General features: G+C 38.2%; 1 protein-coding gene and 1 non-coding gene across 2 annotated transcripts in view; both read left to right on the top strand.

Annotated features, from left to right (window-relative positions):
- DSCAM (DS cell adhesion molecule) overlaps window positions 1-12,465 on the top strand; it is an 827,097-nt gene that overhangs the window by 290,860 nt on the left and 523,772 nt on the right. The window lies entirely within an intron of this gene.
- Window positions 10,979-11,081, top strand: LOC114111146 (U6 spliceosomal RNA). Its single transcript, XR_003587250.1, has one exon. It is a non-coding gene; the product is annotated as a U6 spliceosomal RNA (small nuclear RNA).

The raw sequence follows: 12,465 nt of genomic DNA, 5'->3' as shown, positions 1-12,465 counted from the left end.
GATTTCAGGCCTTGTCATTTTACACTCCAGTTTCATGTCTGAAGCAAAATCCAAACTGTCTTCCATCTGACCTGCAGGCAGATTTGCAAATATTTGTAATTTGTTTATTTCCCAGGCCTGACCAGTGACCTCTAACTCACATGTAGTTCTTTGAGTTGAGGCTGCTGATGTCGCCATCCTGCTCTGTCTTAAACTAAACCCTCACATCATATCCAGGAAAGGAACCAACAGGAAGGTCCATGGGAATATGATCAGATTTCCTGGGCTCCTTGTCTTACAGATTTCAACATGACACTCATAGGCCATGGGGATCAAGTTATAGGTCTTTCTCTGCCTGATATAGAATTGCTTTTCCTTTCAGTTTTCTTGAGGCGTAATTCCATCCACACCAGCAATTTTGCCCCATTCTTAACATGGATTAATCTTGCCTTTCAAAACACAGAAACTCTTTGATCACTAAATGTACCCCCTTTGATCTTTTGCTATTCTTTTCTTGCCAAATTCAGAGTGATACTTAATGGTCAAACTCTGAAATGCTGAGCACTCAGTTTGAACATGAGTGCACAAATGTGATGACTTTGTTGATGTGGGCCCCAAACGTTGCTGCACTATAGACAGTCCCTTGTCACCATATTATGTGGGTCTGTGGTTTTCCCAGTGGTCATGTATGGATGTGAGAGCTGGACTGTGAAGAAGGCTGAGTGCTGAAAAATTGATGCTTTTGAACTGTGGTGTTGAAGAAGACTCTTGAGAGTCCCTTGGACTGCAAGGAGATCCAACCAGTCCATTCTGAAGGAGATCAGCCCTAGGATTTCTTTGGAAGGACTGATGCTAAAGCTGAAACTCCAGTACTTCGGCCACCTCGTGCAAAGAGTTGACTCATTGGAAAAGACTCTGATGCTGGGAGCGACTGGGGGCAGGAGGAGAAGGGGACGACGGAGGGTGAGATGGCTGGATGGCATCACGGACTCAATGGACATGAGTCTGAGTGACCTCCGAGAGCTGGTGATGGACAGGGAGGGCTGGCGTGCTGCGATTCATAGGGTCACAAAGAGTCAGACATGACTCAGCGACTGAACTGAACTGATGGGCACCTTTAAGAATGAAATAGAGGTGGAACTATGAGGTGATGAGAACATTGGGGATTTTTCTGTTGTTTTTTTTTTTTTTTTAAGTTGATGATGTTCTTTCACAAATGGAATGATTTGTTTCTGTTTCAAGAAGACACTTGTGCTGATGGACCATGACCAGGTTCATGGGTTACACAGCATCACACTGAGTAAGAAGACAAGGGCCACGTCAGCCAACATTTCTAGAATTTGGCTTCATCATCTGCAAGACAAGGTGACACACAGAGGATACTCGATATCCTGCCTTCTCCCTATATGAGGACTCATTACACAGGTACATGAGCACAGTTCTTCTGAGATGATCCAGTTAGTATGTTGGTTTCCTTAAAAATTTAGAAAAGACTCAAGGAATTTCCTTAGAGCCAGTGGGCTGATCAAAAGAAAGTTCACATTTTTGAAAACACAGGATGTGATACTGACTTAGCCATTGAAAGGAATGAAATCATGTCATTTGCCCTCTGCAATACAGAGTGAAGTAAGTCAGAAAGAGACAAATATTGTCTATTAACATATATATGGGGAGGCTTGAAAGAAGGTACAGGTGAAACTATTTGCAAATCGGAAATGGAAACACAGACATGGAAAATAAGCATATAAACACTAAGAGAAGAAGGGAGAGGTGGGATGAATTGGGAGATTGGGATTAATATATCTACAGTATTGATACTATGTATAAAAGAGATAACTGAGAATCTACTGTAGAGCACAGGGAACTTTACTCAGTGCTTTTGGTGACCTAAATGGGAAGGAAATCAAAAAAGAGGGGATATATGTACACATGTAGCTGTTTCACTGCTGTACAGCAGAAACTAACACAGCATTTTAAAGCATATATACCCCAATTAAAAAAAAGAGATACTGTGAGACTGTGTACTGTAATGTTCTTCAGCTACACAGTTTTGTATGGCGGTGACTGTATTTTGTTTTGATGATTGTATAGCCAGAAGGTAAGTTAAGAATCCAAAACCCTAATACTGAAAAATATGTTTTCTAACCAATCTATGAAATGCCATTTTTTGAACCACCTGTATGAGAGTGGTGGTGGGAATAGTAAGTTACAAACAGCAATATGGTTGGGAGAAGTTTTTAAAAATTAAAAAATACAGGTATTCGCTCCCTCTTTGTTCTTTTCTGTTTGCTGCTGCCTGTTCCTCTGGCTGGTCTCAGGGTCCTCAGCGTTGCAGTGATGTTGGGAGCTGACCACCGGGGACTGCTGAGCTAGGTGTCATGTGTCAGGAGGAAGGGAGGACAAGAAGTGCCTACTTCCTCCACTGGCCCTGCCTGGAAGAATTTTCCTGTCTGAGGGTTCGTTTGTGGCCTTTAGTTCCAAAAGTTGATATGCCACAAATGAGAGTCAAATTGCCAAACAGGAAATCAATGGAAATCAAACCCACTCTGGAATTGTTAGTATAATCTGTTCTCAACCTAGAAACCAGTGAGGACTGTGCAGGGCACAGTATGTACTTGCCCTAAATAGCCTTTTATTTCACTGACTGGACCCATTACATGCCATCACTTTCCATTTATAAAACAGGTCCCTTGGAAAATACAGTACTGGTTTCACAGGCATCCTTTTATGATTCCATCTTCTGCTTTCCTGAATTCTTAAGTGGACTTTCTGCAATAGTTCACCTACAGTCAGTTGTCCTTGGTCTTTTCTTTTTCTATTGCCTTCTAAAATTTTGTAGTAAATTTAAATTTTCCCTTCTGTTCATGAATTTAATAGTCTGCTCCACTGTTCAGAGATCAGTATACCATCTATATTAATGTCACCTCTAAGTTTACTTAAGGACAATCACTCTGATATACCTATTACTCTGTCTCACCCAAGGCTCTGCTCTCTTGTGTGTTTTTCCAAATCTAGAGTACTTCGTTTTAAATGCCAACATTTTGCTTTCAGGCAGGCAAGGCTCAAAAACCATCTCAACTTCTAGTAAGTGTTAATGAATAAGGCCTCATGTTATCTAACCAGAGTTTCATTTTCTGCGGATCTTATCTTTAGGTACAGGAGACGTGTGCAGAATCCCAATGACTGGAAATCTCTGAAATATTCATTATGTGTTCCATATCTGTTTTCCACATTGCTCTCTCTCCTGTGCTCAGTGGTGCATTTTAATACTGTCTGGGTATTGTTACTGAGGTTATATGTGCACTACAGGTATGTTTATGACATATAACCTAGCAGTGTTTCATTCTTGCTCCTTCTTGCTGGAAATATTAGCTTGGTTTCTGAATCTGAAGTGTGCATGCAACAGAGAGAGTATATGTTTCTTTGTGTCTTTTATACTTTGTGTGTTCTATATTTTGGCTCTTAAAAATACCTATAAGCTGACAGTCATGTGAACACATTTGATTTAAGTGCATTTTGATGTCTCCTTTTTGAATAACATTCTCATTATTTAAGCTCAATTTTGCATGCTGGTTCATCTCTTTTCACTGATACTTGATATAAAGATTTTGATTTAGATATGAACTCAGCCATAGGGATATACACATCGGAACTGGCTTTTGAATGAGTTACTTTGTGAGTTTTTATTACATATAATCCCCAAGACTATCAAGCCAATCCAAGGAGGGCTTAAACAGGTACCATTAAAAACAGGAATTATGACCATAATCCTAAGCCACAGAATGACATTTATCTAAAGTAATTACCTTGTGATCCAAACACATTTCAGTAGTATTTGTTAATCATGCAAGCATATGGGATCAGGGAATTAAAAATAAGAAGCAAATCAAATAAATGTGACTTTGAAAGTGAAATATATACTTGAGTTACTAGTTTATATTTTTAAAGGAAAAATTAAAAGAAATACATTTTACTAATAGGAAAAGGTCATTGTTAAGCTTTAACAGAGAATGAAACTAATTTAGTATTAGCTATGAATTACCAATTTGAATATCTTTCCATATGTTTCAAGGTGAAATCTGTGTGTGAAACCTGAATGCTCCAGTGCTAAGGGGGCCCATTTAATACCAGGAAAATATCCCATGCCAGGTGGACAAAGCTAGAAATTCACCTTTTGGAAAGAGTGAAGGGAAGCTTAAATGGTGATCTGCCACTTCTTCATGTCTCTCTCCTCATTCCAGCTCCCCCGCACACACACGTGGGGGAAACCACGAAAGTAGCTGCAGTTTTAGGATAAGTTTTGAACTGGTACCTGAGTTTGAGACACAGTTTCCCCACTAATTAGGTGGGCAATCGTGACTGTGCTATTTGAGGTCCTCGAGCATCTGTTTCCACACCTGTAATACAGGGATGACAGCCTCCCTGCTGAAAGAGGAAAGATATAAACAGCTGCTATGTAGGCGCTTCTGGCTCAGAGCTTGACATGAAGTCCCATAACCTAGTTGGCTTTGAGCAGTAGCAGTGCCCGTATCTAGCAGAAAGTGCCCTCTGGGTGTTGAGGAACACTAGACTTTCTGTCCTCACCCCAGTAGGCTGCAGGGCCCACCTTGAGCTTTAAGAAAAGACCAAAGTGTTGCCTTCTTCATTTAAAGGATTCTCTTACGATTTAAAAGGACTAGAACTTTGGGATTAGCAGATGCAAACTATTATATAATGGATGGATAAGCAATGAGGTCACAAGCAACTATATTCAATATCCTGTGATAAAGCATAATGGAGAAGAATATGAAAAAGAGTGTTTCTGTATAGCTTAGTCACTTTGCTATATAGCAGAAATTAAGCACAACATTGTAAATCAACTATACTGCAATAAAATTTAAAAAATTAAATGAAAACTAAAAAAATGAAGTTGTTAAAAAAGTACATCAAAGAAAATACCAAAATTCTGAGTGAACACTATAGGAGAGATATGTTCAGGGACATCAGGGACAAGAGCATGTACTCAGTATTATTAATATTAGAAACACTGTAATTTAAACCACTATAGAATGCAATATGGGGCTTCCCAGATGGTGCTAGTGGTAAAGAACCTGCCTACCAATGCAGAAGACTCGAGTTTGATCCCTGGGTTGGGAAGATCCCCTGGAGAAGGGCATAGGAACCCATTCCATTATTTTTCCCTGGAGAATCCCACGGACGAGGAGCCTGGTAGGTTACAGTCCATAGGGTCACAAAGAGTCGGACATGACTGAAGCAACTTAATACACACACGCAGGCAGAATGTAATAAAATATTTCACAGACCATCAGAATTAAAAATAAAAAGACTATCAATAAAAAAAGAACTCAGTTTAGCCATAGTCTTGTCTTCTTCCTCATTCCTGTTTATTATTTGTACTTGTTGAGATTTTTTTCCCTATAGGATTGGTCTTTTTAGTAATATAACTTCCATTTCATTTTACTTTTTTGTTTTGTATTTCGTGTCTTCTTTCCAATTTCTTTAAGTTTACTTCATTCTTCTAGTTTATGGAATTGATTTTTGGCTGACTTGTTTCCAATCCTTCTCTCTTTTAAAAGGAAATGCATTTCAAGCATAAACTTCTCTCAAATGAGCACTGTAGCTACATTCCACAAGACATTTTTAAAAAATACACCATTGTTTATTTTTAGTAGGTCATTTAAGCACATTTATATTTCCTTGAATTTCTGGCATATTTGGTGTTTTCCTTTTATCAGTGTTGTTGATTCATCTTCTGCCCTATCGAGCTTTCCTGCTGTTTGTTTGATTGCTAGTGCTGCCTCCATTTCTTCTATTGGTGTGGAAGTTATAGCTTCTACTACTTCTCTGTGTTGCATTTTGGGTGATTCATCATCTCAGCTTTTTCTTCACTCTTCCTCTTTCTTCTATGTCTAGTCTGAGGTTTGTTTGTTTGTTGTTTGTTTGGGGTCAGTCTTAGAGGATTTTCTGTTCTCAGTTTTTAGAGGATTCTAGGACTCTTATTTGGTACAAGAGTGAAAATACGGTGATCAGGGTGGTGAGGGAGCTCCAAGTTGTAGAGAGAACAGAGAAGTTAAAAGAAATAGAGAAAAGAAAAAAAAAGGCATTTTAAATCAGAATTCTGGAAGAAGACAGTTGGAGAGGCAATCATTTGAAGAGATAAAGTCTGAAGGAGAACTTCCCTGGGAGCCCAGTGCTTAAGAACCCACCTGCAAATGCAGGGATTCAGTTCAGTCTCTCAGTCATGTCCGACTTTTTGTCACCCCGTGGGCTGCAGCACGCCAGGCTTCTCTGTCCATCACCAACTCCTAGAGCTTGCTCAAACTCATGTCCATCAGGCTGGTAATGTCATCCAACCATCTTGTCCTCTGTCATCTCCTTCTCCTCCTGCCTTCAACCTTTCCCAGCATCAGCATCTTTTCCAATGAGTCAGTTCTTCCTATCACGTGGCCAAAGTATTGGAGCTTCAGCTTCAGCATTAGTCCTTCCAATGAATATTCAGGACTGATTTCCTTTAGGATTGACTGGTCTGATCTCCTTGCAGTATAAGGGACTCCCAAGAATCTTCTCCAACAAACGCAAGGGACACAGGTTCAAAACATGTGCCATAGAATTCTCTAGGCAAGAATACTAGAGTGTGTAGCCATTCCCATCTCAGGGGGTCTTCCTGACTTAGGGGTTGAACCCATGTCTCCTTCATTGCAGGCTGATTCTTTACTGTCTGAGCCACCAGGGAAGCCCTTATTTATCTATTCTTTAAGTGGTATTTAGTCTATTCATATTTAATGTCATCATCAACATAGCTTGTATTTAGATCTTTCATCTTGATATATGTTTCTCTTTTTAATATCCTGCCTTATTTTAGGTGACCAAGTAATTATTTAATTTCTATTAACTCTTTAAGTATACATTTTTGTATTATTTTGAGTGTCACTAGAAATTACAATATGTATCTTTAACTTGCCACAGTTCAATTTCCAATTATGCCATCAAACTCTTTGCAAGATGTAGGGATGCCGTGATTATATACATAATTCTACTTATTCCGCTCCTACTCCTGTGCTCTTTATTCCTCTGCTTTGAATGAATGTAGCCTAAATCAGTATTTGTTATATATGTATTACATAAGCATAGATATGTGTCTGTACACAAAAATATGTACATATTAAAAATAAATAAATCTCTTATTTTTACCCATATATTTCACTTTCTATGGTTTTCTGTGTTTTTTTTTCCTTCTGCAGACTTGAACTTTTTTCTGAAATTGTATATTGTTCCCTGAAGAAATTCTTTTAGCATTTCTTTTTTTTTTCTATTTTAAGTTTTATTTTATTTATTTTTTAAATTTAAATTTATTTATTTTAATTGGAGGCTAATTACTTTACAGTATTGTATTGGGTTTGCCATACATCAACATGAATCCCCCATGGGTGTACACGTGTTCCCAGTCCTGAACCCCGCTCCCCCCTCCCTCCTCATACCATCCATCTGGGTCATTCCAGTGCACCAGTCCCAAACATCCAGTATCCTGCATCGAACCTAGACTGGCGATTCGTTTCTTATATGATACTATACATGTTTCAATGCCATTCTCGCAAATCATCCCACCCTCTCCCTTTCCCACAGAGTCCAAAAGACTGTTCTATACATCTATGTCTCTTTTGCTGTCTCACATACAGGGTTATTGTTACCATCTTTCTAAATTCTGTATATATGCATTAGTATACTGTATTGGTGTTTTTCTTTCTGGCTTACTTCACTCTGTATAATCGGCTCCAGTTTCATCTACCTCATTAGAACTGATTCAAATGTATTCTTTTCAATGGCTGAGTAATACTCCATTGTGTATATGTACCACAGCCTTCTTATCCATTCATCTGCTGATGGACAGCTAGGTTGCTTCCATGTCCTGGCTATTATAAACAGTGCTGCGATGAACATTGGGGTACATGTGTCTCTTTCAATTCTGGTTTCCTCGGTGTATATGCCCAGAAGTGGGACTGCTGGGTCATAAGGTAGTTCTATTTCTAGTTTTTTAAGGAATCTCCACACTGTTCTCCATAGTGGCTGTACTAGTTTGCATTCCCACCAACAATATAAGAGGGTTCCCTTTTCTCCACACCTTCTCCAGCATTTATTGCTTGCAGATTTTTGGATCACAGCCATTCTGACTGGTGTGAAGTGGTACCTCATTGTGGTTTTGATTTGCATTTCTCTAATAATGAGTGATGTTGAGCATCTTTTCATGTGTTTGTTAGCCATCTGTATGTCTTCTTTGGAGAAATGTCTATTTAGTTCTTTGGCCCATTTTTTTGATTGGGTCATTTATTTTTCTGGAATTGAGCTGCAGGAGTTGCTTGTATATTTTTGAGATTAGTTGTTTGTCAGTTGCTTCATTTGCTATTATTTTCTCCCAAACCAAACCCTAAAGACTCCACCAGAAAATTACTAGAGCTAATCAATGAATATAGTAAAGTTGCAGGATATAAAATCAACACACAGAAATCCCTTGCATTCCTATACACTAATAATGAGAAAGTAGAAAAAGGAATTAAGGGAATAATTCCATTCACGATTGCAGCAAAAAGAATAAAATACTTAGGAATATATCTACCTAAAGAAACTAAAGACCTATATTTAGAAAACTATAAAACACTGGTGAAAGAAATCAAAGAGGACACTAATAGATGGAGAAATATACCATGTTCATGGATCAGAAGAATCAATATAGTGAAAATGAGTACACTACCCAAAGCAATCTATAGATTCAGTACAATCCCTATCAAGCTACCAGTGGTATTTTTCACAGAGCTAGAATAAATAATTTCATAATTTGTATGAAAATAAAAAAAAACCTCGAATAGCCAAAGCAATCTTGACAAAGAAGAATGGAACTGGAGGAATCAACCTGCCTGACTTCAGGCTCTACTACAAAGCCATAGTTACCAAGACAGAATTATAGATCAATGGAACAAAATAGGAAGCCCAGAAATAAATCCATACACCTCTGGACACCTTATCTTCAACAAAGGAGGCAAGAATATACAATGGATTAAAGACAATCTCTTTAATAAGTGGTGCTTGGAAAACTGGCAAACCACTTGTAAAAGAATGAAACTTGATCACTTTCTAACACCATACAGAAAAATAAACTCAAATGGATTAAAGATCTAAACATAAGACCAGAAACTATAAAACTCCTAGAGGAGAACATAGGCAAAACACTCTATGACATAAATCACAGCAGGATCCTCTATAACCCACCTCCCAGAATACTGGAAATAAAAGCAAAAATAAACACATGGGACCTAATTAAAGTTAAAAGCTTCTGCACAACAAAGTAGACTATAAGCAAGGTCAAAAGACAGCCTTTGGAATGGGAGAAAATAATAGCAAATGAAGCATTTCTTATACTACAGATTTTCTGGCTACAAAATCTGAAGTTTCCTTTGACTGAAATTGTCTTAATCTAGCTTCCATTTTTGATGTAAACTTTGGTAAGATATAAAATTTTATATAAACAGCTTTTTTTAAATTGTATTTTTGAAAACTTTATTTCACACTGAGGAATTCAGTCTTCACTCTTTTCATGCTTTCCTTACATATGACCTGGCTGGGTTTTTTTGTTGTTGTTTTGTTTATTTTTGGCTATTTAAGGTTTTCTTTCCAGTTTTGGTTTTTAGCAGTTTGCCTCTGATGCTGTAGGTGTGACTTTTAAATTACTTTTTAAAGGCTTATCATGTCGTTTGCTGAGCTTCTTGGATATGTATATTGACATATTCCATCAATTTCAAATTTAGTAACTTGTGTCTTAAAATAATTTTTATCCTATATCTTTCTTCTCCCCTTTGGGGATTTCAATTATTTATATGTTTTGATCATATATTATATGTCTTGGGTATTTTGGTTTTTTTTTTTTACTTTTTTATTTGCTATTCTATTATCAATATAGTGTCTATTGACTTGCCTTTGATTTCTCTGATTCTTTTCTCTGTCCAGTCTGCTAATAAGCTCATCAACTGCATTTTCCCCTCTGACATCACATAATTCCGTCATGATAGTTCCATTTCATTTTCTTTTTTTACTGTTTCCACTTATGTGGAAAGTCTTTATCTGCTTATACTTGTAATCCACATCTTCCTCTAGATCTTTCATCATAAATTCTTTGGAATCCCTGAGTGATAATTCTAACATCTGAGTCATTGCCATATTTGTTTCTATGAACTGTTTCCTCTTTTAAATATAGTCCTCTTTTCTCACTTCTTTGTGTATCTTGTGTTTTTTGTTTGTTTGTTTGTTTTTGTTTTTTACACTGAACATTGTGATGGGATAAGGCATGTCCACCTCCTGAGAGGGACATGCCCCATGAATTTGATGGTTTGAGACTGAGTTAATCTAATGGGTAGCTGAGCTGTCCCTGGACTCTGTTGTGAAGTTAGAATTTTAAGTTAGACTCAGTTCACCACTGAATTTTACACATTGTGGAGGTGGGGTTGGGACTTTGCCTTCAGAAGGCTTGGGGTCTGAGCACCAGTCAGACTCTTTAGATCTCTTTGTGCATCACAAGGCCAGCTACGAGCTTTCCAAACCATGGCAATGCTGTTTCTGCTTTGCAGCCTGCCTGCCAGCATTTTGAGTTTCTGGTGCATTCTCTTTGCTCTCTAGACCCATTCGTAGCTTTATGCACCTAGGGCATCTCTTTCTGCCTTAGGGTATGGCCTTCTCAGCCTTTGTACTTGGTGAATGTCCAGGGATTTTGTAGGGATTCATCTCAGTCCTCCTGTTCTTCTCCCAGCTTTCAGCATTTACTATATTGCTAAATATATTCTTGCCTTCTTAATTTCCTACCATAAATTTCCCTTTTTGTTTTTATTAATTACATATTAATAAACAAATATTCTATATTATTAGTATTATATTTACATTTATGACATCTTCCTATATTGATATCTTAAATGCAATTTGGGGGGAAAAAGGAGGCATAAAAAACAAAGAAGCCTGCTTGCTTTGGCAGCACATATACTAAAATTGGAACAATACGGAGACTATTTGCACAGCTCCTGCACAAGGATGACACACAAGTTTGTGAGGTGTTCCATATTTTTAATTGACCCACAGATACAGAAAACAAACTTATGGTTACCAAAGGGGAAAGTGGGGGAGGGATAAATTAGAGGTCTGGGATTAACATATACACACTGCTGCTGCTGCTGCTGCTAAGTTGCTTCAGTCGTGTCTGACTTTGTGCAACCCCATAGACGGCATCCCAGTCAAATAGAAAACCAGCAAGTACCTACTGTATAGCATCAGAGCTATATAATTGAACTGTATTTGATATTTTGTAGTAATCTATAAGGGAAAATAATCTGAAAAAGATATATATATATATACACATACACACACACACACACACACACGTATATACATTTGACTCTCTTTGCTCTACTCCTGAAACTAACACAATATTGTAAATCAACTATACTTCAATAAGAAAAACAAAAGAAAAGAAGAAGCAAATAAATATTGGAAGAAAAATCCCCCAATTCTATAAACCTTACCTAAATAGATAATTTCTCATACTTAAGTTTGGAAATGAAGTTATATAGCTCTGGTTCAAGGTGAATTATCAGTGAGGGTCCACTAGAGAAACAGAACCAGTCAGAGATAGATGGATAGATGACAGAGATGGATTTCAAGGGATTAGCTCACACGATTATGCAGTTGTGGTGAGACTGAAATCCATAAGACAAGCCACCAGGACAGGGTGGATGCTCTGGGGCAGGGCAGGATTTCATTTTCAGGGAACGCTCTTTTCAGCTGTAAGTTCTTTCATCTGTCTAGATGGTGCTTACCCAGATTATCTGGGGTAATCTCTTTTACTTAAAGTCAATTGGTTGTGGGTGTTCATCACATGTATAAAATGACCTTCACAGCAACAGCTGCAGTGGTGTTTGACTGAGTGTCTGGGTGCTACACCTAGCTCTAGGTTGACACGTAAAACTGGCTATCACAGTAGGTAAGGGCATATCCTGAGGCTGAAGCTGAAGCTCCAGTACTTCGGTCACCTGATGCAAAGAGCTGATTAATGGAAATGACCCTGATGCTGGGCAAGATTGAGGGCAGAAGAAGGAGGGGGCAACAGAGGATAAGATGGCTGAAGGGCATCACTGACTCAATGGACTTGAGTTTCAGCAAACTCCAGGTGATAGTGAAGAACAGAGAAGCCTGGCGTGCCACAGTCCATGGGGTCACAAAGGGTTGGGCATATTCTACAAGGCAGTACAGTATGTAGTAAGGAGTAAATATTAAGGAAGAAAATAGATGCAAGTGAGAAAATGAAAGGGTTCCTAACTGTTAATCATCCCACAGAAATGCAGGCTGGGTGTCCTCGACAGTGCCCGGGTCTGTCATTCAAGCAACCTTTCCGTGTATCACAATGTTCCTTTCTTATAAGTCTGAGAGGAACCCTACTAAACAGGGGATTAAATA

This window comes from Ovis aries, chromosome 1 (assembly GCF_016772045.2).
Source record: "Ovis aries strain OAR_USU_Benz2616 breed Rambouillet chromosome 1, ARS-UI_Ramb_v3.0, whole genome shotgun sequence".
Lineage (NCBI taxonomy): Eukaryota > Metazoa > Chordata > Mammalia > Artiodactyla > Bovidae > Ovis > Ovis aries.
This window is presented reverse-complemented; position numbering and strand designations above follow the sequence as displayed.